The sequence below is a fragment of the Leucoraja erinacea genome, chromosome 3 (assembly GCF_028641065.1).
Source record: "Leucoraja erinacea ecotype New England chromosome 3, Leri_hhj_1, whole genome shotgun sequence".
NCBI classification, from domain to species: domain Eukaryota; kingdom Metazoa; phylum Chordata; class Chondrichthyes; order Rajiformes; family Rajidae; genus Leucoraja; species Leucoraja erinaceus.
The window spans coordinates 39,341,472-39,360,058 of record NC_073379.1 but is presented as its reverse complement, the minus strand read 5'-3'; the positions used below and the strand labels follow the sequence as shown (position 1 = coordinate 39,360,058).

At 45.3% G+C, this 18,587-nt stretch overlaps 1 protein-coding gene across 2 annotated transcripts in view; it reads right to left on the bottom strand.

Annotated features, from left to right (window-relative positions):
- Positions 1 to 18,587, bottom strand: part of LOC129695498 (coronin-2A-like) — a 122,886-nt gene that overhangs the window by 64,251 nt on the left and 40,048 nt on the right. The window contains exon 2 of one of the 2 annotated variants that reach the window (XM_055632473.1): positions 16,145 to 16,272. The exons of the other annotated variant lie outside the window; for it this stretch is intronic. The gene's annotated coding sequence lies outside the window, so the exon portion shown is untranslated. The remainder of the gene's footprint in view (positions 1 to 16,144; positions 16,273 to 18,587) is intronic. 2 annotated transcript variants of the gene reach the window in all.

Sequence of the window (18,587 nt, the reverse complement as noted above, 5' to 3'; positions counted from 1 at the left end):
GTCACCCATTCCTTGTCTCCAGAGATGCTGCCTGTTCCGCTGAGCTACTCCAGTTTATTTTGTCAATCTCCCGTACACAATATTCCAGCTGCTCTTTTCATTGGGCCAGGACTCAAACCCTCCGTCAACTTTGAGACTTTTCCATGGCTCCTTCCATAAAGACGGATATAAAATATTTGTTCAATTTCTCAGTCGTTTCCTTATTTCTCCAATAATTACTCCTCCCTTAGTTTATAACGGACCCACATTATCTTTTGCTGACGTTTGATCTTTATGGGATTAGTGTAGATAAGTACCATTGTTGACAGCGAGTGAGTGGGCTGAAGGGCCTGTTTCCATGGTGTATGACTATCTGACTGTTCCTTTACATTTATCCAGTGCTTTATTGCTGTGACGGGTTACATTGGTACGGTGTACCAGCACCACTCAACAGCTAAACATTGATCTTTCGTTCACCAGCCAAGTGGCAGGTAGGTTTATTAAATGTGCATACCGGCACCATCTTGTGTACAAAAAAAAACACACTGTATATATCTATGCCATCTTTCACCTTTCGTTAGCCACAGCTGGGTCTACACATGCCAAGCCAAGTTCTGGGAAACTAGTAATTGAAACAAAATCAGAAGTCTAAAATATAAGAAATGATTACAAGGAGTTACATTTTGATGTAGAATTTCAAAAGTCCCTATCCTAGTCAATCCACAGCTACATAATTAATAATGAAACTCTATTTCTGAATCTTTTCTATATTAGTACTCTATACAGAACTATATCAGTAGCAGCCACAGTATTTTACAGCTAAGGTTATACCTTACTTAATAAAAGAGTTGTGCATTTAAGTGGTGCCTCTCACCTCCGGAGAGTGTGCCAATGCAATTCACAGTATCTCCACTGTATGTGGCAGATGTGCTAGGCAGTGTCCATACACCCCAGCTCCTCAACAAATACAGGGTTTATGAACTGATCACTTCTCTTCTGGGAGATATTGGTTGAGAGACAGATATAAGTCAGGATACTTTCCTTCTCTCCAGAGAGGGTTCATGTCCCGCTGAGTCACTCCAGCTTTTTGTGTCTATCTTCGGTTTAAACCAGTATCTGCAGTTCCTTCCTACACATACTTGGATTAACTTCACCGCTATTCTTCACACCCGTTTCCTTGTTCATCAGCCGGGCAAGGGCTGCAAACTGAGATTATTTGCCCTCTAACCCAATGAGGGCTGGCAAGTGAATGGAAGATTGCCCAATGATTGCATGGTTCATTTTCTGAATCATGGTTTCATTTTGTTGATGTGGCAAGTCTAGACCGGTGACAGATTGTCATGGTCTTCCGGCCTTCATTTACTTACCTGTCAGATATGAGCTCATACAATGAAGTCATCTGACAGAGCCTCACCCGATCCAAGAGACAGGATGGAACAGGCCCCAGGCAGTGAATGTGGTTTAAAATATCAGTCGACTTTCCCTTCCTTTGGTGAGACGGGAATATGCATGAAATTATGTTCCCTCACCATTTCTCCATGGGCCATGCCTATATTTTCAAAACCGTATCCAATTAACCACTTTGCAGGCATTTAATCAGATGGTATTAGCCAACAAGCTAACTACAGGCAGTCCCTTCCTTGATCCACAAGCGTTCTGATCCTGACAACTGTCCGTAAGAAGATTTATCCGTAAGTCAGAACATAGAATGGAGAAAAGTGCAGCACCGGAATGGGACCTTCAGCTCAAAATGTTTGTACCGAACATGACGCCATGTTGAGCTGATCTCATCTGCTTGTACATAATCGATATCCCTCTATTCCCTGCACTACTCTAAACGTTTTTAAAATGATACTATCATATCTGCCTCCACCACCCCTCTGGCAATGCATTCCTGGCCCCTTGATGGGAGACTCGGCGGCAGCAGCCGGTGCCTTGGTGGCAATGCGGGCCTCGGCGGCAACGGGAGCCTCAGTGGCGGTGGGGTTTCGCAGGCGATGAGCGTGAGGGGGGAAGGGAAGCCAATGGGCACCTGGCGTGGGGGGGACTGCCGTGAGGGACGGTGGGAGAACAAAGGTGCACCCGGTCTTGGGGGGGGGGGGGTCTCTAGTTCAGGACCCTCTGCGCAGGGGATTAGTCAGTGTTCGCTTGTTCCGGTGAAGGTGCTCTGCATACGGCAGCCAGACAACAGTCGCTTGTCTTTTTCTTTTTGTTTTCACTTTTAATTTCATGTTTTTGTGTACCTTGTGTGTTGTGACTGTCAGCAGATCAATTTCCCTCCGGGGATGATTAAAGTTTTATCATATCGTATCGTACCGCTCCCTGTGTTAAAAAAAAACAATTTGTCCCGCACATCTCCATTAAACTTTCAAAGGTAGACAAAAATGTTGGAGAAACTCAGCGGGTGAGGCAGTAGCTATGGAGCGAAGGAAATAGGCAACGTTTCAGGTCAAAACCCTTCTTCATACAACTACATTAAACTTTCCACCACTCAGCTTATAGCTATGCCTTCTGGTGTTGGACATTTCCACCCTGGTGAAAAGGGTTCTGGCTCTCTACACCATCTATGCCGCTCATAATTTTATATACGTCTATCCGCCACCAGCATAATCAAGGGTGAGTCACAACCTGGCCACTCCCATCAGGCAAAAGTGTGAAAACGCACACCTCCAGATTCAGGGACAGTTAACAGGTCCGAGCTGTTAACAGGCCACTGAACCATCCTACCACAACCAGAGAACAGTCCTGAACTACTAATTACCTCATTGGAGACCCTCGGACTATCTTTGATCGGACTTTACTGGCTTTATCTTGCACTAAACACTACTCACGTTATCCCCTTGATCATGTATCTGCACACTGTGAATGGCTCGATTGTAATCTTTCCGTTGACTGGTTAGCACGCAACAAAAGCTTTTCACTGTACTTCGGTACATGTGACAATAAAGAAAACTAAACGAGTTCCAACATTCCAGAGAAATGCCCACTATCTAGAGACCGCTATCCCTCTCAACCCCATTCTCCTGCCTTCTCCCTGTAATCTTTGACACCTTTACTAATCAAGAGCCTGTTATTCTCTCCTGTAAAAATACCCAATGACTTGGCCTCCATAGATCTGTGATAAAGCATTCCACTGATTGACCACCCTCTGGCTAAAGAAATTCCTCCACATCTCCTTTCTAAAGGTACGTCCTTTTATTCGGCGGCTGTGCCCTCTGTCCTAGACTCTCCCACTAGTGGAACCATCCTCTCCACATCAGGCAAGAAAGGGTGCTCAAGGCATTAGGTTAAAGACATGACTATCAGATATCAGAGATTTTAAGTCATTCTCATTGCTCAGACATTTTTAGTTTAGTTTAGTTTAGAGATACAACACGGAAACAGAGCCTTTGCTGACCAGCAATCCCCACAAATTAATGCTATCTACACACACACACTAGGGACAATTTACAATTATACCAAGCCAATTCACCTCCAAACCTGTACGTCTTTGGAGTTAGGGAGGAAACCGGAGATCCCAGAGAAACCCCAAGCAGGTCACGAGGAGAACGTACAAACTCCGTACACACAAGCACGCATAGTCAGGGTCAAACCCTGGTCTCTGGCACTTAAAATCATGGGAGGATTGGATCGGGTAGATGCACGGACTTTTTGCCCAGAGTGGGGGAATTGGGGACCAGAGGACATGGGTTCAGCGTGGAGGGGAGGGGAGGGGATTTGGTGGGAATCTGAGGGGTGTCTTTTTCACGAAGGGGGTGGTGGGTGTGTGGAATGGGCTGCCAGAGGAGGTAGTTGAGGTAGGGTCTATCGCAGCATTTGGGAAACAGTTGGACAGGTGCATGGATGGGATGGAGTTGGAGAGATGTGGACCGCATGCGGGCAGGTGGGACCAGTGCGGCTACGGCACGTTGGCTGGTGTCGGCAGGTTGGGCCGAGGGGCCTGTTTCCACACTGTATCCCACAATCTATGACTCCATAACTAATACTAACACCAATACTAACTTCTATTCTCTGTTGCCATAATTCATTACCACGATGAGCATGAAATTAAATCCGAATAAAAACCATTAAATATAAATATTAGCGCTCAAACGTGCGAGTTCTAATTGAACCGTGTTTCCCATGTGGCTCCCATTACTTCTATGTCTTTTCCATTATTTGAGTTGTCAGCCCTTCATGTTGTACCTGCTTTTAATTTCCATTAACAGCGCCACCGCTGACTGCGTTGGAGTGGCACGTTTTCCCTCATTAATTCACTCCCTAATTTGAGGAAGGACATTATTGCTATTGAGGGAGTGCAGCGTAGGTTCACCAGTTTAATTCTCGGGACGGCATGACTGACATGTGATGAAAGAATGGGTCGACTGGGCTTGTATTCACTGCAATTGAGAAGAAGGAGAGGGGATCTTATAGAAACATATAAAATTCTTAAAAGACTGGATAGGCTAGATGCAGGAAAAATGTTTCCGATATTTGGGAAGTCGAGAACCAGGGGTAAGAATAAGGGGTAGGTCATTTAGGACTGAGATGAGGAAAAACCTTTTCACCCAAAGAGTTCTGAATCAGTGGAGTTCTCTGTCACAGAAGCCAGTGGAGGCCAATACACTGGATGTTTTCAAGAGAGAGTTAGATTTAGCTCTTACGGCTAAAGGAATCAAGGGATACGGGAAGAAAACAGGAATGAGGTACTGATTTTAGATGATCAGCCATGATCATATTGAATGGCGGTGCTGGCTCAAAGGGCCGAATGGTAACACCTGCACCTAATTTTCTATGTTCCTATGTATAAGGGAGCAACTCTCCCGCTGTGCCACCATGCCGCCCATACATACAAGTTGTACCTATTAGCAGAACTCTTGAAGTAACATTAGCAGTCCACGTGTTGGCTACCTTCATCTGTCCTCTGATTCTGTAAGTTTTTTCAGCAAACTTTGAATTAAAGATACTTCCAGCATTGTTTGACTTTGAAACGTGTTCATCTGATACATTCTTTGATCACCAGGGTCCAGACACTATTTCCTGCCATTGCAGTCAAGTCCCACCACAATATATCTACTCAGCTGCCACAGTCAAAGGCCCAAACGCAATGAGGAAATGACTTTTTTTTAAAAACAAAAATACATGAATTGTAGTGAGCTGGAATGCACTGCCTGAAAAGATAATGCAAATGGATGCAATGGCAACCTTCAAACAGAGCGCTGAGAAAAGAAGAAGGGGGAGAGATTAATTTGATCAAACTCCAGAATAGATGGTAGCATGCACAAGATGAACTGAATGTCCTCCTTCTGTTGCTGTATCATTGTGACTCTATACCACACAATCAGTGCATTGTGTTCATAGACATTAGGCTATCGAAGGATGGAAACAACTGAAAGCTCCCAACTTACACGGCCTGACACAGAAGGGTCTGCTGCCTGACTGAGCACTGTCATTTCATGGAAAACCAGCGCCCAGGTCTCTGTTTCCCAGTGAATATTAGACTGGCTGTAAGCAACCTGTTGATAAGGCTTCTTGAATTAACAGTAATGCTGCTGATTAACTTTAATTGCCCAGTACCATATCCAGGCAAGTGGCTGATACAGTGCGCTAATGCTTTAAAACCAGTTTTGATTCGACTTCACAGGCAGCTTAATTCCTGGGCACTGTTATCATAGAGTCATAGAATCATAGACATACAGCTATACCTCCCTGGGTAAAGAAGTTTCCCCAGAATTCCTTATTTAATTTCTTGGTAACTTATTTGTGTACAAGGCCACTCTCTGTTTTTGCTCTGTCCAACTAGCCAAAACGCTTTGAGATAGAAAATCATCCACAGCCATGTATAGTAACCAAGCAATTTAATGACTTAGTTTTAGTAATGCAGCGTGGAAACAAGCACTTTGGCCCACCAAGTCAACGCTGGCCATTGATTAATCTGGGAAATAGGCCTTACTTGTCCATGCCGACCAGGTTGACATTTGGGGCTAGTCCCATATCCATTTAAACCCTGCCTAAAGGGCCTGTCCCACTTGGGCGATCTAATCCGTGAGTCCAGAAGAGTGCCTTTGACCTTCAAGCTTGAGAGCACTCGCCTGGAAAGACTCAAGCTGGATCGGAAAGCGCTGTCTGCGCGATGAAGTGGGGGAGAGTGCATGGGAGGGGGGGGGGGGGGAGAGAAGGGGGGGGGAGAGAGAAGGGGGGGGAGGGGGGGGGGGAGAAGAGGGGGGGGGGGCAGAAGGGGAGGAGAAGGAATGGAGACACTTTCAAGAAGTATAATAAAGTTTAGCGGGTAATAGGTCTTCCTATGTGGTGAAACTCCAATGAGCCAATCAAAATGCCCAGTCAGCAAAGGAGATTGCCTACGGCTGCCCTCAAGTGCCTGTAAGTAAATAGCGACCCCACTCCACTGCACTACAAGTTAAAAAGAACCATGCCGACCAAATTGTACTTGCAGAAAAATTTTCGATATCCTAAAAATATTTCCGCGACCTAGCTGAGGCCGCGAGTATGCGGGAACCTCTCTCGTGCATGAAGGAGAGTTCCAGCGACCTCATACGACCTCCTAGGACCTCGTGCCGACCATGCTGCGAGTTTGAGTCCAGGGACAACTCTTCTAAATTCGCAGCTTAGGTCGCCCAAGTGGAACAGGTCCTTAACTTTGGAGACCTTTAACCAGACTTTACTGGACTTCATCTTGCACTAAACGTTATTCCCTTTGTCATGTATCTGTACACTGTTGACTGCTAGATTGTAATCATGTATAGTCTTTCCGCTGACTGGTTAACATGCAACAAAAGTTTTTCACTGTACCTCGGTACGTGACAATAAACTAAACAATCTATGTCTGCCTGAACGTCTTCTGAAAGTCATAATTGGATCTGCTTTGATAGGTTCCTCTGGCAGCTCATTCCCGATATGACTACTGTCTGAGATCCCACTTAAATCTCTCCCTTTTCACTTTAAGACTATGCTCTCTAGTTTTAGAATTCTCCACCTTAGGAAAAAGACTGAGCATTCACTTTATCTATGACCCTCGTGATTTTTTCGTACTTCAACAAGGTCACCCCTCAGCCTCCTACACTCCAAAAAAAAAAGTTCCTGCTTATTCAGCTTCTCCCTATAACTCAAACCCCACAAGCCCCAATAACATTCTGGTGAATTGCTTCTACCCCGTTTCCAACTTAATGACATCCTTCCCATTGCTTTGTATCCAGAACTGCACCCAGTGCTCTAAATGCGATGTCAAAAATGATTTGTACAGCTGCAACATGATACCCCAACTTCCTAGATATTAAGAAGTGCCTGCGAGGGTGTGAAGAGGGGTCAAGAGGTAGCTCTATGAAGCTCTAAATATTTCCAAACAAGTGGAGATATGTTTAATATTTTCAAAGCGATTAGTGTGCTTGAGAGAGCACATTTACAGAGAAAACAACAACAGATCACCCTTCGAGTGTAAGAAGCCAGCAAACAAGACATCCTCCTGTCGAGACTGGCAGCTGTAATTTAAATTCAAGAAATTGTATTCATGTGGCACCTTTGTTCGTCTGAGAAGGTCATAAAACAGTTTGCAGCAGATAAGCTCTTTTGCAATGCATTGAGTTCATGTGGGAACCATGCCACACAATTTACACACAGGACATTTGGACAAACAGCAACAAACTACAGGCTGGATAATTAGTTTAGGACAGTGTTGATTAAGGCACAAGTACAGTGAATGGGGTTCATTCCTCCACTTTTGTGCCAAGATTGTTCACAGGATCTTCAAGTACATTCACTCTAGGTGAGTGTAGACAGATTTTTCCTGTGTGCAGTCGTCTTTCCTCATCCGACCCTTATCAGCAAAACTCCACCTTTCCTCTCTTCAAATGCACTTCTGCAATTCACATCAAGTAACCCATGTGGTCTCAAGTTCCACATTCTCACTCCTCCCTGGGTAAAGAAGTTTCCTCAGAATTCCTTATTTAATTTCTTGGTAACTTATTTGTGTACAAGGCCACTCTCTGTTTTTGCTCTGTCCAACTAGCCAAAACGCTTTGAGATAGAAAATCATCCACAGCCATGTATAGTAACTAAGCAATGTAATGACTTAGTTTTAGTAATGCAGCGTGGAAACGGGCACTTTGGCCCACCAAGTCAATGCTGGCCATTGATTACGTGATCCCACTGCAAACTAGCAGCAATTTACAGAGGCCAATTAACCCACACCTCTTTGGGATGTGGGCGGAAACTAGGGACCTGGGAGGAAACCCATGTAGTCACAGAGAGAAAGGGCAAACTCCACACAGACATAACCCGAGGACAGGCTGGAACCTGGGAGCCTGGTACCTTGAGGCAGCAACTCTTACCACTATGCCACTGAGCTGCCCTTGTTAGCTGCAGGATTTTGTTTACAAAATTAGGAACTGCTGATTCTGCGAATGAAGTGCAAAATACAGGTGGAGCATTGTGTGTTTAGTGTCACCAAATGAATTTCTATACCTTTGATACATCTCATTAAAACTTCAAAATTACTGTGCATGCAGTAACTTTAAACGTGCTGTACAACTTGTCTGTATACAGGAGTTTCTTCACTCATGTACAACAATGGGTCATGGGGGAGATCGTAAAGAGTCTGGTCTCGATCATAAGGAAGTTACAAGTAATTCTAACCTCATGTCCCATTGACATTGAACCTACCCTGCAAACCTGGCATTTTGCTTTCTTATGTTTCTTAACCACAGGAGACACAATCTGTTTGGTTTCAGGTCTAATCCCAAAGCCTTCCGTTATTTGAAAGCTGTCTAATTATTATATACATGGAACACAGGTCAGTTTCACCACAGGATGTAATTATTACTTCTCAAGGACATTTCCCCAAGAAACTGATTGACAAAAGATGGTGAGGACAGCAAGTCGACCCACGCAACTAAAGCAAGTTGAACAGAAGAGATAAAAGGAGTGAACATGAAGGAATGGAAGAGCAAAGCACAAGGGCAGTACGGTGGAGCAGCGGTAGAGTTGCTGCCTTACAGCGCCAGAGGCCCGGGTTCGAACCTGAATACGGGTGCTGACTGTCTGGAGTTTGTACGTTCTCCCCGTGACCTGCATGGGTTTTCTCCAGGATCTCCTGTTAAACCTAGGCTTGTAGGTTAATTGGCTTGGTATATTTGTAAATTGTCCCTAGTGTGTGGATAGTGTTAGTGTGCGGTGATCGTTGGTTGGTGCAGACTCAGTGGGCTGGGGGGCTTATTCCCGAACTGTATCTCTAAACTAAAAGAGATACTTGCGGATATGTTGTGCTTTACAGCCAATGGCTTTTGAAGAATCGTCAATGTAAGAAACACGTTGACGTACAGCATGCACCCTGGAACAGTAATACTTTAAATTGCTTTAAATGTTCCTCAAAGTCAATGTATCAAGGAATAAGTATTGGTCAGGGTGCCAGTGTTAACAATGAATTGGTGGCAAGGGATCTTCAACATCAATCTGAGGGAGAAGAGGGTGCTTAGGTTTAAAGTATGATCTGAATCACCTCTGCTTGTAGTGATCCATCTGTACTGTGCTGTAAGGTCAGTTTAGGTTTAGTGCTCAAGTGGGAATGGAACCCAACCCTTTCAGTGACATTGGCAGTTAATGTTATGTGGAGAGGTTTGAAGTAATGTCTCAGGATGTGGTTCTAAATTGACTCTCAGTTGAGCTGTCCATCATGGTTCCTCGTCCTTATGGAGGGGGGGGGGGGGGGGGGGGGGGGGGGGGGGGGGTACTGCTATCGCAGCTTAACACAGATAAATGACCTCCTGTGCAAGTTCTTCCCACTCCGCATTTTGCAGTTTCTTCATTCATAGAAACATAGAAATTAGGTGCAGGAGTAGGCCATTCGGCCCTTCGAGCCTGCACCGCCATTCAATATGATCATGGCTGATCATCCAACTTAGTATCCCGTACCTGCCTTCTCTCCATACCCTCTGATCCCCTTAGCCACAAGGGCCACATCTAACTCCCTCTTAAATATAGCCAATGAACTGGCCTCGACTACCCTCTGCGGCAGAGAGTTCCAGAGATTCACCACTCTCTGTGTGAAAAAAGTTCTTCTCATTTCGGTTTTAAAAGATTTCCCCCTTATCCTTAAGCTGTGACCCCTTGTCCTGTTCTTTTATCTACAATTTCTCTCTCAAACTGCTCCCATCCATTCATTGACCCGATAACCTCGTTTGCATCTTATCTCCATGGCCACCCTAGTTTTACCCCCATTAGAGACAACCCTATTCCTCATCGTCCCTGCAGATAACAATCTTCCTTTGTCAGCTTCCCAATTCTGACCCCTTTCCCTGACAATATCTTTGACCCAAAATGCTAACTCGGTTTCTCTTCCCTCAGGTGTGGCTAGACCTACTGAGTATTTCCAGCATTTTGTGTTCTTATCTCAGACTACCAGCATCCGCAGTTTGGGATGTTTATGTAAAACAAATCACAATTGCAGATCAGTGCAGGGCAAAAACGCTACTAACATGTTCTAAGAAGTAGATTTTAAGGAACATGTTGTAGCAAGCGATACAGACAATATGGCTTTGCACAGGGAATTTTAATGACTGCAGTCCCGGCATTTGAAGAAATAGCTGCCAGTGGCAGACAATTAAACTTAGCTACATTGAATTCAGATTCAAGGGGACAGTTGCCATGGGAGTAAACTCCGCCAAGGCCCCCTGACCGGATCCAGTTCCCTTGCCTAAATGGCGCAATAGATCCATGGAGCGTTTGGTGCTGGGAACAGCTGGAAATGGCCAATCAATCCTGGATCCCAGATCTCAAATAGGGTTGGTACATGAAAGAGAAAAAACAACTGCTAAATTTGTGGAAGCAAACAGTAGGAGACTTGGCCCCTCCCCCTTTGGATGATCACGTTTCAGCACATGACAAATTGCAACTTCCTACACAATGCGTCAACTTGTCAAGACATCAGCTGTCATGACAAATGAAGCTCAGAAGTTGCCTGAGCATCACAGGAGTCTCACGGCCACAACACAGAAAGTCACTGGAATTGAACAGGGTCTGGAAGTCTGCAGGACTATCTCTCAGTGGTTTACGATTTCAACAACAAATCCCTCCATCTCATGAAAATATGGCGAAATGAGTCTCATGGTCTTTGAGTCACGTGTGTAATAACCAGAAAAAAAGGTGAAGCTTTATGGAAGGAATTCAATAGCAGAATCCAGCCTGTGTACAAGCTCAGATCCAGATCAGCAGCAACATAGTAGAGGCTGAAGATGTGGGAGAGCAGGGCTGGTGAAAATGCAGGCAAAGACAGTGGCTGATAAGGAGCGGGCATGAAAGAGCTGGAGAGATAGAGCAGGCCAGAGGGAATGAACAGAGCTGAACTATTAAGCGGGGAGAGGAAATTGGCAACAGAGGGCTGGTGAGAGAACGGATACATCGCATTGACATTAAACATCCAATCAATCACTTGATTCAAAGAATTTGTCAACCCTGGCTTAGATTTAATGACCTCAGACTCTGCATCTTAGAATAACCCACACACTTTGGATACGAGTTATTTTGCACATAAAAAACAGGACACGCATCTTAAGTGAAATGGCAAAAGAATTAGGATTAGAACATTCAAACATTGAATTCCATAAGGTTCACAAATGATTTCTTTACATAGAGCATGTTGATGTGATCTGGAAAGTGTACCTGTAAGGGTGAAGGAAATAGATTCAAAAGCAACTTTTGCAAGAGAATTGGATGAATATTTGAAGGGGCGATCTTGCAGGGATGTGGTGAGGAAGCAGGGATGGGGAGCTATCCCAAGGTTCTGGCATGGGTACGATGGCCGAATGGCCTCTTTCCCTGCTGGGGTACCCTGTGCCTCTGGGTGGGATGCATCAATCAACACTCCTCCCCACAATCAGCCTGCTGTAATATGACTCCATGTGTGCTCTGCCAAAGTACATTTTTTTTTGCCAAAATAACTTGATACCACAATAAAAACTGTAATCCACATCTAATCTTTGCCGGCATTGACTTCAAATTTCAGAAACCTGTTTGTAAGGTATCGAGGAAATAAAACAAAAACAAACTGCCAGAGGAGTTCATTTTTATTCCAGACTCCAACATCCGCAATGTCTTGTATCACCATATTTGGGTACAGGTGCACAACCTTTTATCCAGTGTTCCGGAAACCGAAAAACTCCGAAAACCGGCCATTTTTTCCAAATGTCGACTGCGCACCAAAGCTCGCGTTTGGCGCCAAACTTGACCCGAACCGACCCACGGTCAACCCAGGTCTGTACTACTGTAGCGGCTGCCTCCTCCCCGGAGACCGGGAGACGCTTAAACATCTGTAAATCATTGCTTAAATGTTAGCCAGTTAGTTTGGAGGGCTTTTATGTGAAGGGGGGGGTGAAGGGGTAAACTTTAATTCTTAGTCCCCTACCTGGTCGGAGAGGCGGGGAGCGGTCAATGCCTTACCGGTGCGCCGTGCAGTAAGCTCCGCAGTGCTGTGGCCGGTGGGGCAGCGGGCGGCGCCGGTTGTAGCTCCGACCCCGGCAACTCTACCCCTGGCTGCGAGGCGCTCCAAATCCAGCGCGGCCCGCGGCCGGACGCCCCAGCTCCGCGAATGTCGGGAGTCGGCGGCGTCGCAGCGCTGGGATACCAGCGGGGAGCGGGCAATGCCTTACCGGGTCGCCGTGCGGCAAGCTCCGGAGCGCTGTGGCCGCCGACCCAACGTTCGCGGAGCGTCGCTGGATTTGGAGCCGCGCAGCCAGGGGTAGAGTTGCCGGGGTCGGAGCTCCAACCGGCGCCGCCCGCGGCCGGACGAAGCCCCCAGCTCCGCGAGGTTGGGAGTCGCCGACCAGGTAGGGGACTAAGAATTAAAGTTTCCCCCTTCACCCCTACTCCACCACCACCACATAAAATCCCTCCAAACTAACTGACTAACATTTATGCAATGATTCTCCCGGTCTCCGGGGAGGAGGCAGCTGCTCCAGACTTTTCAAGCCGCCCGCGCTACCTACCTAATCTACGCTAAAAATCTTCCATTCGGAAATCCGAAAATGTCCGAAATCCGACAAGTGTCTGGTCCCAAGGCTTTCGGATAAAAGGTTGTGCACCTGTAATATACTGGCACGAATCGAGGACAGGTTAACGGAATGAAAAGATAGTGGGAAACATAAATCAATGTCAGATCAGGAAGCCGTGATCAGTGGGGTTAGATTCAGGAATGGTGTTGGGGTACCAGCTATGTTGTAGACAACAGGGTGGTGCAGCGGTAGAGTTGCTGTCTTACAATGCCATAGACCCGGGTTCGATCCTGACTACTGGTACTGTCTGTACAGAATTGGTACGTTCTCCCTGTGGCCAAGTTGGTCTTCTCCATGTGCTCCAGTTTTCTCCCACACTCAAAAGACATACAGGTTTGTATGCTAATTGGCCTCGGTAAAGATTGTAAATTGTTCCTAGTGTGTAGGATAGTGCAAGTGTATGGGGATGGCTGGTCGGCGTGGACTCAGTCAGGCAACGGGCCTGTTTCTCTAAATTAAACTATTCATAATCTACATTGATGATTTGACCGATGGAATCAAGTGTAATATGTGTCATATTATTCATAGTATCATTTATTGTCATGTTTTAGTTTTTAGTTTTAGAAATACAGCACGGAAACAGGCCGTTCGGCCCACCAAGTCCACACCGGCCAGCGATCCCGCACATTAACACTATTCTACACACACTAGGGACAATTTTTTTACACATACACCAAGCCAATTAACCTCCATACCTGTACATCTTTCGAGTGTGGGAGGAAACCGAAGATCTGGGAGAAAACCCACGTGGTCATGGGGAAAACGTACAAACTCTGTACAGACAGCACCCGTAGCTGGGATTGAACCCGGGTCTCCAGGGCTGCAACCATTGTAAGGCAGCAACTCTACCGCTGCGCCACCGTTGCCACCTTCATGTGCACTGAGTGAAAAGCTTTTGTTGTGTGCCAACCAATCAGCAGAAAGACTATACATGATTACAATCGGGCCATCCACAAAGTACATGATAAAGGGAATAACGTTTAGTGCAATACCTGGAGTATTGCGTACAGTTTTGGTCTCCCAATCTGAGGAAGGACATTATTGCCATAAAGGGAGTGCAGAGACGGTTCACCAGACTGATTCCTGGGATGTCAGGACTGTCTTATGAAGAAAGACTGGATAGACTTGGTTTATACTCTCTAGAATTTAGAAGATTGAGAGGGGATCTTATAGAAACTTACAAAATTCTTAAGGGGTTGGACAGGCTAGATGCAGGAAGATTGTTCCCGATGTTAGGGAAGTCCAGGACAAGGGGTCACAGCTTAAGGATAAGGGGGGAAATCCTTTTAAAACCGAGATGAGAAGAACTTTTTCACACAGAGAGTGGTGAATCTCTGGAACTCTCTGCCACAGAGGGTAGTTGAGGCCAGTTCATTGGCTATATTTAAGAGGGAGTTAGATGTGGCCCTTGTGGCTAAGGGGATCAGGGGGTATGGCGAGAAGGCAGGTACGGGATACTGAGTTGGGTGATCAGCCATGATCATATTGAATGGCGGTGCAGGCTCGAAGGGCCGAATGGCCTACTCCTGCACCTAATTTCTATGTTTCTATGTTCCTAAGATAAATTCCATAAAAGTCTCATTAAAGATAGTCAGAGGGTCTCCAGTGGGATAGATGGTAGCCCAGGACCTCTCTCTAGTTCTTGATAGGATGGTTCAGTTGCCTGATAACTGCTGGGAAGAAACTGGCATTGACTCTGGAGGCGTGCATTTTAACGCTTCTGTACCTCTTGCCTGATGGAAGAGGGTTGAAGTGGGAGTGACTGAAGAGAGTCTCATTCTTGATTAATATATATTTTTAAAACATGACACAAAGTGCTGGATTAACTCAGCAGGTCAAGTAGCATCCCTGGAGATCATAGTTAGGTGATGATCCGTATCAGAACCCTTTAGACCAGAGGAGGGTCACCTATCCATATTTTCCATGGAGCGCTGCACCATTTTGTTTATTTCTTTGTATATATTATAGCATCTGCAGTTCCTTATTTCTGTAATATATCCAAGCTTGTTTGAACAATACTGGGTAATCATGCGACCAGTGCAGAGGATGCAGTAAAGAAAGTGATTGGAGCCAGGCTACATGAATAGGCAAGGATCCAACATTGTAAAATAGTAGGATGCTTTTTAAAAAAGGGCCAGCGATTGAAAGGTGTTAGTGTTCATCTACACAAATTCACAAAAGTTAGAAGGCAAAGACAGAAAGTAATCAGGAAGTCAAACAGTACATCGGCCATTCTTACTGGAGGATTTGTGTAGAGGCATCATCCTCGATTACACATGGCCTGGAAGCAACCATGTCTTACATTTTTCTATGTAAGGAGGGGGACACTTGTGACTGAGGAATTGCAGCGGAGGTCAACCAGATTGATGTGTTTAAGAAGGAACTGCAGATGCTGGAAAATCAAAGGTACACAAAAATGCTGGAGAAACTCAGCGGGTGCAGCAGCATCTATGGAGCGAAGGAAATAGGTGACGTTTCGGGCTGCAGTCTCGGCCCAAAACATCGCATTTTTGCGTACCTTAACCAGATTGATCCCTGGGATGGAGGATTTGTCACATAGTTAAGAAAACTAAAGTTGCACTCTGAACAAGGGTCTTGACCTGAAACGTCACCCATGCCTTCTCTCCAGAGATGCTGCCTGTCCCGCTGAGTTACTCCAGCATCTTGTGTCTATCTGCAATTCCTTCCTACACAAAGCTGCACTCTCTTGACTTTAGAAGAATGAGACACAAGTTTGTCAAAATGTACTAAATTCTTAAGTTTCCAATGGCCTTCCATCCCTATTCACATTACCCCCACCATTAGCTCTTCATTGCTGAACTGGTCAATTCTTCACAGATTCTTTATTCCCACATCCAATTCATCTAGAACTAATAAACCAGAGTTCAGGGAAAATGAAAAGAAAACAACATCATTGCAAACACCTCCTCCCTATCATCACCCCCCCCCCCCCCCCCCCCCCCCCCCCCAAACAGCTTTGCTTGCACCAGTGTCCAGAGATTAGTCTCACAGATTCATGGCAATCCTGGAGAGGTGGCATCACAAGCCGCCGAGAGCATTTATAGACCATTTGCAAAAACCTGATTCACAGAGAAAGGAGGGAAGGAAAATAAAAAAGAAAGTCAAACCTTGCAGATGTTCCAAGTTGAGCGAATTGCAGGAATCCAGCTGCCCAGTGGAACTGGCGACCGAGAAGGGCTTTGGATGTTGACTGGTTTAAACACGTCTCCTCTCAAATGTCATCAGCTCCAGAATCCTAAAATACGCAACATGGTATTCTCAAGTTTCTGCAAAAATATTTCCTTCCAATAACGTTTGCAGCTATTTAGTTTTAAATGTGCAGCACTAACATGAATGGTATTTTTACGCAAGTGTTTTCTTTCCATCTGTTTATTTTCAAGGACGCGGGTCTATTATTCTAAGATCAAAATGAAATTTTATTTTAAAAGAGCTGACAAGTGGCCCTTTTAACACTGGATGGATCGTCTAGCAATATTCTCAGGTCAGTAATCAAGCGTGAAATCCAGGACATGCATCAGGCTTGCTCACAAAATCAGAGGACACAAGAATTCCAGTGCGGGGTGGACCCACTTGACAGCCAAATCAACCACCAATTTCTAATCACTGGGTCAATCTGAAAGGCTAGGAACTGAAGGTCGAGAGAGGAGAGGACTCACATAGAAACATAGAAAATAGGTGCAGGAGTAGGCCCTTCGAGCCTGCACCGCCATTCAATATGATCATGGCTGATCATCCAACTCAGTATCCCATCCCTGCCTTCTCTCCATACCCCCTTTAGCCACAAGGGCCACATCTAACTCCCTCTTAAATATAGCATGGATTAGTTTTACACCACTCATGCGAATGTGACTCCACTTCTGGAGAAATTATCATTGTTACATTCAGGTCAGGCTAATAATTTTCATTTGTGCATCATTGAAATAAAAGCGCACGCTACAAAATGTTTAGACCATTGCATTTACAACATGGGGACAGGCGTTCAAGCCTGTCTTCCAACTTCTTCCACCCCTAACAACAGTTCAGTTTCCCTCCTTTCTGTGTTTATCTTCCTTTGCCTTAAATGCATCGCTGCTATTTGCCTTCCCATTTCCACTTGGGAGTTAGTGCCAAGCTCTGGTAATAATGTTTCATTTGAATTCCTTGCTGGATTTTTCGTGGCTACCTTTTGGATTCCCCACAAGTTTTAGAGACATCCATCAGGACACCTCTCAATCTTTTTGTTTGAAGAGTCCAACATCAGACGCATTGAGTTTTGATTCAATCTCTTCTCAGTTCCTGTATCATTCGGTTGTCTGTTCACACTTTCTCCCACGTCTATGCCCTTTATATCACAGGCAGAGCAGTCCACCGTACTCCCCAAGTGTGGTCTAACCAAAGTTCAACACAAGTTTAACAAAACCTCAATGATTAATAAGAAATCTGAGGTTGTCTTACTTTGAGCAAAGTCGTTCACGTGGTTAACGTAAGTTTTTCAATGCTAGTCTGTGCACTGAATTGGCAGAATGAAGTGTACAACCCACAGAAATGCTCAAATTGAGCAGGAGGCTCAATAATTTTCCAACATTATTCACGGTTCACAAGAGAAAAACGTTCTTAGAACAAAACAGAAAATCAATACATAAAGTTCAATTAATTTATTACGTTGTTTATTTTCCAGCAACCATTACTTTAAATGACGTGACTCCCATCTAATGCTGCATATTAACTTGCAATCAATGATGGTTTTCAGTTTTAATTTCATTTGCATCTAACTTTACTAATTTACCACCTTCTCAGAGTGTTCTGTTTGACTAAAAGAATTAGGCAGAAATCGACTGCATTACAAATCAAACTTTCTTTTATGAAAAGTACTTTTCATTTCCCCCACAGGCATGCAGTTCTGACAGCAGCTGCGATCGCACCTCACCCACCAAGGTTTCCACCAGGGCACTGGCTGTGGGTTTGCCAGGTGCCAAATGTGTGCTTCACGAGCTTCTCATTATTAACATGAAACTCATCAGCACCCGAGGAAACCACTACATTTTTAATCACTGCTGCTCGGGGTTATAATCACAAGCAATGGCCTGGAAACAGCTGGACGGCTGAAGTGTGACACCTGTAAACCACAGAGCCCATCTGTGTATCCACGCCAGGCAGCTGGAGCGTGGTGACGGGATAGGGAAAGCGGGATAGGGTGAGATGCAGGGAGCTTTCCAAAACCAGGTTTTTTTCCCAAGTCAGCGAATAGCTTTCAAGAGGGATCTTTAATTGCAGGGAGCGCAGAATCATCTTTAACCAGCATTTGCATTCCAGCTGCGTTCCGAGGGGCTGCCTCGCTGTGGGAGAGTCATTACTGAAGGAGAGCAACACAGTTAAAGAAGATTGTGGGGAGAACGTTGTCGAAGGCACACTTGCCACTTTGCAGGGCGGGGTACAGAGAGTACTTCCCCATCACAGGGACAGCTGGAGCAGCAGAGCGAGCACTTGCTGCTGGAGAGGCGGAGCCCACTGTTGGAAGGACATAACCAAGGGCGTGCTCGTCTATCAAAGGATCAATGCCGGCAGAGCACG